At 37.2% G+C, this 14020-nt stretch overlaps 1 protein-coding gene across 1 annotated transcript in view; it reads left to right on the forward strand.

Annotated features, from left to right (window-relative positions):
* Positions 1 to 5118: 5118 nt before the first annotated feature.
* The window catches only part of LOC134666117 (blood vessel epicardial substance-A-like), a 54002-nt gene continuing 45100 nt past the window's right edge, over positions 5119 to 14020 (forward strand). Inside the window, exon 1 of the mRNA XM_063523269.1 lies at positions 5119 to 5189. The gene's annotated coding sequence lies outside the window, so the exon portion shown is untranslated. The remainder of the gene's footprint in view (positions 5190 to 14020) is intronic.

The raw sequence follows: 14020 nt of genomic DNA on the forward strand, positions 1-14020 counted from the left end.
ATCGCATTACCCTGCTCTTGCCAAGGTTTGGTCAACAAAGCCTGCTTAAGCTTAAGAGGGGGCGTAAAGCCAAACAATTAGAAAGGAACAGAAGATATGACACGCCGCGTCACATGGGCGTAAGGTGAAAAATATATTCACTGTACTTTTCTGTTATACAATACCTATAGTTCTTGAAGTAACTAAATGGCCAAGCAATATATTTTGACTAAGGTGTAGATATAACCTAGAGTTTGTGAAGTTAGGCCTTGTAGAGTTAGAGCATGTATAGAGTTAGAAACTTGGTTCTACCTGAGAATCTAATAACTTTTTGACAGTACGATCCATAATATGATCTCGTCCTGGCAACAGTTTATATGAAAATGTTTTTAGTAGGATCAGTATTAGCACGAGGGGATAAACAACTTCGCCCCACAAACAAATAACTATTTCACCGTTCACGAACAACTTGTTCGACACTTTGGTGCCAATTATATTTCGTCAAAGTTGAGTGTTGCGGCTGAGCGTACGAGTATGTCACAGTTTACACGATACTACTGCTTTTACTTCCCAGTACCTTAGTGTAAATTACTCGGCTTACGTGCGATGCCTCCTTATCCAACACTTGAGTTACGTGCGATTTACCATTCCGTGTTATCTGATGGCCTGGACCTAACAAAGAGCTTTAAATAACGCCTGCCAGATCGATAGGGCCGGCTACCAGCATTACTTGCGTTTACTTCCTGGTGTGAAAATAGTCTAGGTTAATTTGGAATGGTATTTTTAGCCGATGGCGGATAAGGAAGGATTATTTTTGCAGTCTATGTAATTGCTAGGTTTCAATTAGAGACTACCGTAAGTAAATACACCAGGGCTCCTATTAAAAAGCCTGACATATCTGACATATGTGACGTGGTTTCTCTACCATGTCTGGTTTTCTTACACTGGATTGTCTGGGGACCTGACATGATTTAGATTTTATAGACGTTTAGGATTAACACCTTTCTTCCTTCCATGTTGAGGATACATTTTATCCGTTAAATTGTATTTATTTTTACTTGCCATTATTCCAATTTCATTTGACAACAACTTGCTACAACATTTTCAAACACGAAGCGCATAATATACGGGTAAAGTTATGTAGGTATTTAATTTCAACCTAATTCAACGCCGCGCTGACGCGGCTGTCCACAGAGTACAATTCATTCACAACTTATGATGTGTTGCGCGATTTAATGCAGTCGCTGTGACGCTTTATTAAACCACTTCTCTAGTTGTAATTCAATTTTTAAAATTCAATTTCACAAGGACACATTTTTATTATTATTTAAATAGTGTTGCGCGAATTTAACGCAGTTTTTTATATCACGTCGGTAGAATATTAGCGTATGGCCCGCCTAATTGTAAGTCTTTATAGACACCTGCTACTCGAAGGCTGTTACTGCGTGTGGCCACCTTTTAAAAACCTGTAACTACATTCCTTTTTTGAACCTCATACCTACTGTAGCCCCTCGAGAAAATCTCGGCAGCTCATTCCACAGTCGAAGAACATGACGCAAGCATTTCCAAATGCGTTCATCATGGTAGTGTAAAAGTTTCTGCTTCAAAAAAATGGGATAAATACAGGCCGCGTAGCCAACATGCCAATCGCTTACACTTCGTAGCGATCGAAACGTAACGACTGTCGCACTAATATAAAAGAGCGTTTCGTTGTCGAAGCGATAGCGATTGTCACCTTGGCTAGGCCGGCAGATCCTATTAAATTGAAACCCTTCTTTTTTTAATTCGTTAAAACGTACTGTTGTCTGCGGGCCGGAGACGCAAAGGCTACGACGCAAGGCCGCTGGCGGGACGCCAGCCGCTAATCGCCACGCAGTTTATACATTCAATCGTCACTACCCTGCTTTCCAATTTATGAATAACTCGTATGCTCGGCTAAACTTCAAGACCGAGTAAGGAACAACGAGATCCGATGCCGCGTTAAAGTGCGAGATGGGCGGGTTATTTGCCAGGCAGAATGATTGCAGGTGGATCAAAATGGTGTTGGTGGTTGCTTTCGGATGAAAAATGCGCCTGGTGAAATATTATTCATATCTGACGATTGTATTATATATATTTTATCTGTAAGTGAATTGCAGTGCCCTCTCAGGGTTGTGTTGAGACATAATTTATTAATAAGACCTACTGTACACACAAAGCAAGGAAATAAATGAAAATGAAAATGGGGTACTTCTGGACGAGACTCCAGGATCGGAATAAGTGGCGTACACGAAGAGAAGCCAGTTAAAATGATGATGGAGAAGGTTAAAATGATAAAAATCGCCTTCCGTCCGCCTTCGTTCGCATAGAAGTATAATTAAAAACTCTCAAGTCACAACTCGGCCACAAAATGAACGCTTAGAAGCGTGCTTGCTGAACTAACCAATAACCATTTTCATTCTCAAGGATCAAATTTTGTAAAATTCTTTATTAATGGAGCTCTATAACATTTGATCGATTAGGAAGGCGGAAAATCGTGCAGAATGAAGAGCCTTGGTGTACAAAATAATGACCTCATGTGGTCGCGACTCTCAGTCATGAGGAATCGAGGAAGAAGAGAGGATAAATAACATTTGAAGAATATGTACCATATTTTAAAGTTCTATCTATAATAGATTAAAGGTGACGATAGAATATTCCGGGTCCAGGCCGAGTCGTCCGACACTTTGTTTTCATTACGTGATTGCTGAGGTTCAAGGTCGGCAGATCAAGTCCGTTCTAGCCTAAACACCTAACTGCCCGTCACGCTTCACGATGCCAAAAACAGGCATAGATGGCGGGACACCGTCATAGATAAGCTGATTCCACGGGGATTTCACGACCCTCAGGCATTGCAGCCATTGCAGGAACATGACGCGAGGAGGTTCAAAAGTGGCTCATTGGGGGCTGAGATCACCTTTGCGTTGTCCATTGTCTATATCAACGGGACTGTTATATATTATAAACAAAAATACAATTAGAAATGCAGCTATTGCCTGCAGACTAGAATCTGCGTCTCCAGGCTGCGATGCACGTGCTAGGGCTACAACATAACAGAAACCACTTCGTTTTTCTATTCACCTCTCTATCAATTGCATATTAGAGTGACAGAGAGGGAGAAGAAACTTTTGGTGGTTTGCCTGGCGCGACGCCAGGCGCTAATCGCCACGGAGTTTATACTTTCAATCGCCACTACTCTGGCTTTGCAATCCATGAATAAATAACATGGCTTAAATCAAATAAAAATGGTTTAATATTGGAAGTGGTTCAGTTACTTGAGTTTTAAACATATACCTATTTATGATATTCGCTCTTAAGAAGGATTTTAAACAACTCCTTTCTTATTCATTACTTTCATTAGGTACTTACTACCTAACCTTTCGTCTATGTTTGATAAGGAACCTGACCAAATGTTTCAGTCACCTTTTTTCGAGAACGATTTTTTCTGTTCTATACGGCACGACTGAGGCTCGGTCACTTACACAAATTGGTTTCATCTTTCAATGTAACCGGCCATTTGTTATTTATCAGACTGCGGCGAAGACGAAAAAGGAGGATTATATATTTGACTGTTATACGTACAGGTACATATATGTGTCCATCATCGCGTAATCTCCTAATTTGTTACTACTGCAACGATATTGGTAATGAAACTAATGAAATGTATGTTAGAGTTTTTTTTCTGCACACAATTTTGTTTCAATAACCTCCCTAGAGTTAGACCAAGAAAAGTCTGCAGAGATTTTGATAGCCCACGCAGGGCAAGTGTTATTTTCAGCGTCAAACTTCTATGAAATGATGACGTATAAATAACACTTGCCCTGGCTATCAAAATCACTGCAGTTTTTTCTTGGTCTAACTCTAGGCAGGTTATTGAAACAAAATTGTGTGCAGAAAAAAAGAACATCCCGAAGTATAAATAGGTCAGTATATAAATTGCCGGTCATAACGAAACATTACAATAACAAAATATTAAACTACACAAAAATTGGGACTTGCAAACTATGTGTTAGGTACACCAACCAAACAGGTCAATTTGTACATAACAACAAATTTGGTTATCGGATATTGATCAAAATGTATTCTTTATTCAGTTCAGTTATTTTTTTAATTGGATGGTCATTTATATTTCGGCTAATTATTTTTATAGAGTACCTTTTCAACGAAATGTGAATGGAAAACGTGTCAAAACCCAACCCGTACTATACACGCTATACTTATCTCCCATTTCTTCATTCAGAGACCTTTCTAAGCCTTGACTATAAGGTTATAGGTACACAGACGGGGATGTTATATAGGTCGACCATTAACGCAATGTAATTTGTAAAGTTCACGGTCCGCAGTTTTCACGGTCGATACGCGTTTGACAGGTGGGCCAGGAGTTTGTGTCGTACAATAATTTTATTGATAATATCTAAGTAAGTAGTGAGATGGGAGTAAGGGTTGATGCGGGGTGCGGGGCAGCGCGCGTGCGTGCCGAGAGACGAGATTGGGGTTACCAGGGGAGGTTGCGTTTTCGGGAGTTTTTGGCAAATTTAAATTTTAACCATTTATAATGCATCAGGATGTCAGAAATTATGTAATATTGAACTTTATTATTTTGAAACATACTTCAAATTCATGTGGGAAATATTTTCCTCTGCCTTATAAAAAGGCTTAAACAATGCTTTAAAGTAATTAAGTTACAAAATTTACTCAGTAGGTACTACTAGCTTTTGCCCACGGGGCTCAATCTATATACTTACTCGTATTTCCTTACCAAATTTCATCTAAAAAAACAGGTAACCGACAGACAGGGTTACATTCGTATTTATAATAGTAGTATGTTTTACAGGGGGCCCGGCAAACATGACAATCGTTCATAGAAAACGCCAATCGAAACTCAAATAATGTATGGACGTGACTTTTCGTAGTATCTGTCATTCCGATCCTTTTTTTCTTTTCTTTCGGCATTTGTCAATGTATGATTGTCATCTTGGCTAGCCCTACAGGACAGTTTTAAACTTGAAAGCAGCGTTTTGTAGTCCGCTGGCAACACCGTCGCGACGGGCGCGGCGTCCGCGGGAGCGGGCAGTCAGTACGGCCGCTCCGCCGAGCCAGCGCAGCCCGCGCGATGCCCGCCCGCGCGCTCCCGTGTTGTGCTTTATGATGTGATGCCCCCTGACCGCCACAAGTGGGCGGGACGCTCTCAGGTGAGATCATCACCCGGTGATGAGCGACGCTCTAGAGATCCGCAGCCGTAAGTCATGCCGCTCGCGATCGCGTGTCGTATGCGAACGAAATCGAATCTTAACTGACGTTACGCGGTGTTGATAAAGATCTTGGTCCAGGACCGCTACATCATGATATATCGCCCCAGTTGCGTTTAGGAAAAACAAATGAACTCCACTTTGAGTTTTCACGTGCATGTAAAAATCTAACTTATTATCTAAATGCACGCAATTCGTCGTCGGTTACGATCATAGTTGGAAACCCGTTATAGATGCGTACCACAAAACTATTTGTTATATTACGAGTATAACAATACTAAAGAAACAAATGATACTACACTATAAGTACTGTTTCTTCGTATATTCAAACCATTGCCAAAAAACTCGGTTCAGAAACCATGCCGTCGTGGCGTCAACTGTAACTCGTTACGAGATCGTTCTCGTAGAATCTTATTGGATTGAATGGGGTAGAATCTCGACTCTACTTGTAAGTACAAACTTGATCTTAGTGATGATCTCATTTCAAAAAAGTAGTTTTGCCATGCACGAATACGAAATCAGCCTTTGTAGAATCAACAACGGAAATGTAACTTTCATCTCTGAAATGATTAGTTTAGAGTTAGAGAATCCATCGTTAATCCTAGCCGCCTTTATGAGATTATCATCATAGGGTCCGATACCTTTTAAAGGTTTGCTCCAATTATTAAGGAGGTAATAAATATTATCATAAATTTATCTAAATCCTGCAATGGTCTTATGGCTTCCAAATAACCTTACAAACTTAAACTCATGCGATAGCAATCTTTCATAAACTCAAAGCATGGCTATCAGATAGCTCTCTAAGCATCATCGTGGAGGCAAACACAAAATTTTATTTGAAACATTTGTAGAAGTAATACATTATAGATGTAAACGTAAGCTTATTTTTTTGTTGTCGATATTTTTCTTGTTAGATTTGGATAAAATGTGGCTGTTTTGAAGAGCTTCTGGATGGAATAACTACGAAATGCCAATATAGTTAGGAAGAAAGTAGGTCTTCCGTTGAATTAAAAAACCCTATAAACGTTTTCGTAACCCATCGTAAGATTTTTTAGGACATGCTCAGAAATTACGCTTAGTACATGTACAGAACTAGGGAACTTTATTCCCCAAATTTTATCGAAAGACAAAATCTGACGGGAAAATAAGGATAACAAAACAGAATTCGGCCCAAAACTCGTAGACAAAAGTTGAGGACGAATAGGATGTTATCAGTGCCTTGATAAGCGACGGTAAAATGTTCTAGTAATTGTAATGTTCCTCTTATTACCACAAAAGTGGACTTGGTAAACCGCTCAGTTGATTGTAAGTTAACACGCATAGGTACTTTAAACTGATCAAATTATAACTTCAAGCCTAGCAAGATGTAGTAAAGAAAGAATATGAGATGCGGGGTGTACTTGACTATAGAGTAGTGAGTACTTACAGAGTGATATCTTTTTTTTGGTCAGGAAAATCCGACGGAATCAGGAATTGCAAATTCCTTGAATTGCAAATTTTACTTGCGGCCTTTGTTTACAAACCGTTTGTTTTAGTTTCTCACTATTTTAATGTTTCCTTCAAATAGTTATGAATTGTTATGTTAGATAGAAGAAGCTGGCAGTTCTTTCGATACTCATAGATATAACTGTTTCATCCCTCATTCCATTGTATTTTGAATCTTTATTTGACAAATCAAAATTACTTTTGTTTTGGCTATTTTGTATATGTTTTTCAACATTTTAGAACCAGTAGTTTTGGAGATATAGGGGGAGGGGGGATGGTCATTTTATGGCTATTTTCTTAAATAAATTTGAACCTATGTATTTTAAAATTATAAAAAAACATATCCATCTTTGGGTCACTGATTGACATATGTGTACCAAATTTCATCTTAATTAGTCCAGTAGTTTCCGATAAAATATATAGGCTGTGACAGACGGACAGACAGACGCACGAGTGATCCTATAAGGGTTCCGTTTTTTCCATTTGGGGCACGGAACCTTAAAAATGGAAGAAAAACCGTGCGAAGACCAGAATCCAAGTGCCAGCAGATAATTGATCATGAAATTCAATAACTGCAATGGAGATCATAAGAATTAATTTTCCGTGAAAGCTGTAGAAAAGGCTAATTAGTGGCCATCAATAGAGAAAATAAAAAGTGAGCAAGGTCTGTAAATGCGATCCCATTTAGGTCAGGCTCTCTATTTCCTTTCTGTTAGTTTCTTGTAAAAAGTAGGGAAGGCAATACTCTAATAGATAGTTATTAGTGTTATTGACGCATTAACAATTGTATAACATAATTATTTAAGTTTTATTAATAGATAAGTGTTATTAAGTGGAATATAAAAACTTCAATTGAAATGATGATACAATAAAAACCCTAAATGATTTAGAAATTGTAAAATTTAAAGGTCCTTACTTACTAATGTAAAATAAATTATATTACAACTAACTTAAATGCAATATTTCACAGACAAATTAGTGACTTAGGTACTTCTTACCTACTGATTTTTCATTTAATTTTAGTAGCAGGCATGTTATGACGTCACGCTGATTTGCCATGCATTGGGACTCATGAACGTCAGAACTTAATTTCTGAGTAACGTTAAGTTCTGCAGTCGGATTTATGTACAGAGGAGGTAAAGAAAACACAACAATATCTTTCATAGTCCCCAACTGAGACACCACATGCTCTCAATAAGCCAGCGTGGCATATACGCAATAATGGCCTCGCACTCACGGTCTATTGCGTTCAAATAATGACTCACCATTGTATACTTGTCGAGGATCGTGTATCTGTTTGATGTAAGACGACCCGAGCCCTTGAAAAGCCCGCCAACCCGTCGCCTTCCAACTCGTGCCAAGAGGTCTTGTTCTGTTTATCTCCATTTTATCTAATTCTAATTTCAATTTGGGAGATTCAGTGCATCGCGTCCGTAACTATTTGGTTTTAAGTTGTCGAAAGCTTGGTGAATGTACGTAAAGGCTTACTCCAACTGCTGGTCACAGGTGGTCGTCAAATGAAATATTTTTGGCATTTAATAAATTTTTGGTACAAGCTTTTATGACTGTATTTTCCTTCCCACAGGCAACTCATCGAAATAATTTTCACAACCCAAAATACAATTAGTTCGCGTTGTTTTATCACAGAGTTCCCATGGTCACCTGTCACTGTCTCCATCATCAGATGAGCTCCATATCATCATAATATTCATTCGTTTTACATAATATATAGGAACCTACCTATGCAAAATTTGAGCTCAATTGGAAATCAAGAAGTTAGTCAAATGTAGGTTCCAAAATTTGACCTGTTACACTAACATATTGACAGGGCAAGTTACAAATAAAAGCTTGTAAATTTTTTATATTCTGAATAATGCAAACACAAACATTTCATTTGCAAGTGTCTTTAAGTCTGCTGCTGCCAAACCATAGCGCATAGGTACGCTATACAGCATCGTAACAACTATTTTTATAAATAAGTATTACTATAACGTCTGTAGAATCCATTCAAATTTTATACACGTTTCGATTCCTGGAGCGATGCTACTCGTGACCGAACTTGGGAAAATGTAGGACAAATTCAACAGATATGTAATCAGAGGATCAGGTATGTTAATACCAGTGTCTATAGAGATTTATTTAAGTACCAAGTCGTGTATTATGTACCTATTCTCGAATGTTAAACTATTGTAATTTTTTGACAAAAACGTCATGGATTGTGCACCCAGCCCTAAAAACGCTATAATTCATAATTCATAATTCATTTATTGCATTTATAATCATGTGTTACATAAGGTCTTACAAAGAGCATTTTACAGCTAGTGTTCACATGAACCCTGTTAGGGTACATAGCAATGTACTTAAGTACTTAACTAAAACTTAATACTAAAGTAAATTTAACCTAATTTTTATATGGCATGCAACATGACACGATTTTGTAGTCGAAAATTATTAAGAAATTTAAAATTTATTAAAAATAGTTTTCGGTTTGACTAGTTTACAAGGTAATTGGTTAAATTTAACATCGACAATAAAATAAATTAATTATATTTATGTATAAGTATATAATTATTTAAAAAAAAATCATTTATATTGTATAATTAATAATAAATTAAAAATATTTATTCATTGCTTATCAATTGAGTGTAAAAGAAAATATGGTATACATTTTATTATAACATTTACATTTATATGTACCTATATTTTTAGTTCGATAAGGTTGTATCATTTAAGAATTCCTCAACAGAGTAATAGCACCTTTTAATTAACAGATCTTTAAGTTTTCGTTTGAACAATTCATCTTTGGTTTCGTTTTTTATTACGTCTGGTATTTTATTCGCTATTAGTATACATCGGTAATACGGACCATTTCTGAACATTGCTAATGTTGAAGTTGGTAATTCAAGCTGGTTTAATTTATTTCGTCTCTGTGATTTTATTACTTTTTGTTTAAATAAATTCATGTTCTTCCTAACAAATAGAGCTGCCTCTAGAATATAAATAGAGGGTAACGTAAGGATTTCAAGTTTAATGAAATGTGGAACACAGCTATCTGGTACCCGAGTATTTGATAGAATGCGGATGCATTTCTTTTGTAATATGAGTAACTGGTGTACATCAGTGCTGGCTCCCCATAATATTACACCATATTGGAGCCATGCATGGGCGAAGGCAAAATAGGCTGATAACGCGGTTTTCTGATTTGTATTGGCTTTGAGAACACTTAGTGCATATATAAAGCTACTCAATTTACTCTTGATGGATTGAATATGATATTTCCAATTTATACTTGAATCAATTGTTATTCCTAATAATTTAAATTCAGCTACTTCTTCAATAATTGTATTATTTATCTGTAATGTCATTTCTAATGCGGCTTTTTGTGTGGGTTTAAATTGTATTATTTTAGTTTTGCTTATTTTTATTTCTAAATTATGGTTTACTAGCCATTCGCAAACTGTTTTTGATACTTCTGACAAGCGCTCATTACATTCTGTGCTACTATCACTACTTATGAGTATGGACACGTCGTCAGCAAACATTACGCATTTAGTGTTTATGTTTAGTATTTTGGGCAAGTCGTTTATATAAGCGAGGAATAGGAGACAACCAGTTACACTTCCCTGGGGGATTGAACATGTTATATGTCGCATTTTTGAGGTTACGGTTTTTGTCTCTCCCGAGTTTTTATAGTACCAGTTGATTTGTACACACTGCTGCCGGTTTTGTAGATATGTTTGAAACCATCTATATGCGTTACCTCTTATCCCCATGCCATATAATTTTCGCAACAGAATATCATGTGATACGCGGTCATAGGCTTTTGACATATCCAGAAGTAATCCAATGGCGTAGTTTTTGTTATTTATGTGACTAAGAATTTCTTGAATATAGTGGTAAACGGCTAATACGGTGGAGTGTTTTTTTTTTAACTGATTTTTATCTAATATCCCATATTTTTCAAAGAAATTATACACGCGGTTTACCATAGCTTTTTCAAATAACTTTGAAATGGTGGGCAGAAGTGCAATTGGGCGGTATTGACTTGGCTCAGTTTCCAGACCTCGCGGTTTTAGTATGGGTTTAATTATTGCGCATTTTAACAACTCAGGGAAAACGCCATCGGTTAAAGACTGGTTTATTAGGAGGCGTAAAGGCAGTACTAATTCATTTGAGCATAATTTAATTAAAACCGCAGGAATTTCATCCATACTAAAACTCATTTTATTTTTCATTTGGCGGATAAGTGTATTAATTTCAAGCTCAGTAACTTCACTTATCATTATAGAGTTAATACTATATAAGCGAAACCCACCATGTTTCCATGTCAGGTTTAGATATATTCGCTACCTTTTACCCATGATTTTTTAAGTATCCTTAGGATTCGTTCAGCCTCATCCAGTGATCTTCGTACGCCGTGTCGCATTCGGCAATAAATTTCGTAGTTTAGGCACCGGACTGTGGCGGCAATTTAGATTCAATACGAAACACATTTGGTTCCAGTTCGTATTTGATCGTTATTTAAGGTCTATAAAACTTTAATATAGCGTTATATTTTAATATTCCTTGAATCGAATAGTGTGTGATATTTAATTGTTGCGAGGTTTAACAATTTGAATGCATTTAAGAGCCCGTCTATGCTAACGGTGTGCCAAATTGAATCGAACAAAGTGAAGTAGTGTCGTTATAAACGTCATAATTTCATAGAAATTAGATATTAATGATGACGTTTCCACACTTTGTCATTGTCATGCAAAGTTAGCTTGGTCCAACTCGATCAACCCTCCTTAGTCGATCGGTAGAGACATGCCTACTAAGCAGGAGGTCCCGGCTTCCAATCTCGGTAAGGCCATTTTTTGTGAGTTAATAGAGTAGGTATATTTGTTTCTGAGTTATGGATGTCATCTGTGTCCAAGTATAGGTTATTTATCTATATCATTGTACAATCTTTGCTTAGTTTGGGGCTAGGTCGATCCATGAAGATTGTCCCAAAATATGTAGTTACCAACTTTTTTCATAAAACAAGTGTATATTTCGCGATGTGACGCAACGTTTCTACGTTTTTGATACCGTTATAGAACTTCGAAACTCCTAGCTGATAAGATCACGTGATATTGCACGTAAAGTTAAAAATACATATTAATAAATTTTTTTACGAATATACTTACATTGAAATGTACTAGATTGCTGAGAGACCTGTAAAGTTTATAAACATGAATAACATTGCCCACATTTCTTGATAAACTTAAATAAAATGAACTTGCCGGAAATGTCGCAGCCGAAACTTGGCGACAGCCGACAAGGGCCTCGGTTAACTTTATTACTTTACCTACTTGATGACACTTAACTAATTAGATAAGGGGTCTTTAATGAAAGTAATCATCGACGGGCATTTTAGCGCGAGCAAAATGTATGATATTGCAAACATTATTATTGATTGGGTACCTACATTTCCTTTACTATATGTTCTTTTATCCTGTGTTCCATATCGTGTGTTCCATATCCTGTATCTAGACACGCGGCAGCGTGTCAAGCCAAGTTCAAGCAAAGGAACTGGCTAGCCAGCGCCAAGTGTAATATTACACGAACCACTTGGTGCCACTTTTGACCCTTCTATAACTCAAAACATTTTTAACGTAAACACATAAAACTACGTGTGTTTAATTATATCCATAAGGACATCTAGAAGCCCAAATTTCATGAAGCTAGCTCAAACGGTTATAAAGATATGAAGGTCAAAAAGTCGTAAATTTTAAGACTGACTGACAGACCTATAGTACCTAAACCTAACCTACTTCCAGATGACCTAGAAGGATGAAATTTGGAATCCAGCTCAGTTATTGTGTGAAAGCATAGGAAAAAATCTAAAAATTAAAAAAAATTATAAAATAGGGGGGTCCCCATACAAAAAAAACATTTTTTATTGTGACTGACATATAAGTACCTAAACCTAACCTACTTCCAGATGACCTAGAAGGATGAAATTTGGAATCCAGCTCAGTTACTATGTGAAAGCGTAGGAAAAAATCTAAAAATAAAAAAAAGTTATAAAATAGGGGGGTCCCCATACAAAAAAAACATTTTTTATTGTGACTGACATATAAGTACCTAAAAACCTAACCTACTTCCAGATGACCTAGAAGGATGAAATTTGGAATCCAGCTCGGTTATTGTGTGTAACGCTACGTCTTACGTAGGCGAACAACGCGCGAACGCGGCGCGGCGCGGCGCGGCGAAATCAATCCTTTGATGCCCATAGAAGTGTCCTACGTAAGCGATCTCGTTGCGAACGCGGTGCGGCGCGATTTGCACGCGAATGTCAGGCGGCGCGGCGCGGCGCGGCGCGGCGGCGGCCGCTTTCGCCGCGCCGCGCCGCGCCGCGTTCGCGCGTTGTTCGCCTACGTAAGACGTAGCGTAAGCGTAGGAAAAAATCTAAAAACAAAAAAAAGTTAATAAATAGGGGGGGTCCCCATACAAATTTCTTTTTTATTGTGACGGACATATAGTACCTAAACCTAACCTACTTCCAGATGACCTAGAAGGATGAAATTTGGAATCCAGCTCGGTTATTGTGTGTAAGCGTAGGAAAAAATCTAAAAACAAAAAAAAGTTAATAAATAGGGGGGGTTCCCCATACAAATTTCTTTTTTATTGTGACGGACATATAGTACCTAAACCTAACCTACTTCCAGATGACCTAGAAGGATGAAATTTGGAATCCAGCTCGGTAATTGTGTGTAAGCGTAGGAAAAAATCTAAAAATAAAAAAAGTTAAAAAATAGAGGGGGTCCCCATACAAAAAACCTGTAATACGCGCTAAACAACCGGCCAACGGTGTGTCGTTGGCGGCGCGCGGCACCACATAATTAATACAAAGAACAGAAGTAAAAACATGCAGCGGAAACACAAGAAAAAACATTAAATCTCAATACCTGCCTAGTTTTCTTTACAAAAATTATTGATATCCCATCAAAAACATAAATGTAAAAAAGGAGAGCCAAGTTCAATACAAAAATTATGCTTGGCTGTGGGGTTCGCCGCAAAAAGAATGGAGATCTAAATGAGTGCCAAGTTCTATGCAAAATCCAAATATGTATTTATAGGAATAAAATAACATTATAAACAAGTATTAAACTCTATTTCTTTGCTTTATTGGATACCTATAACAATTGCGGTTATTAAAAAAAAATGTGAGATCTTAAAGTAGGTTAGATTTGGCTTGGCCAGTTTTTATCAGAATTACAAAATATATATGTTGAATAACTTTATAAAATGACTGATGTAATGAA

Source organism: Cydia fagiglandana, chromosome 7 (assembly GCF_963556715.1).
Source record: "Cydia fagiglandana chromosome 7, ilCydFagi1.1, whole genome shotgun sequence".
Taxonomy (NCBI): Eukaryota; Metazoa; Arthropoda; class Insecta; order Lepidoptera; family Tortricidae; genus Cydia; species Cydia fagiglandana.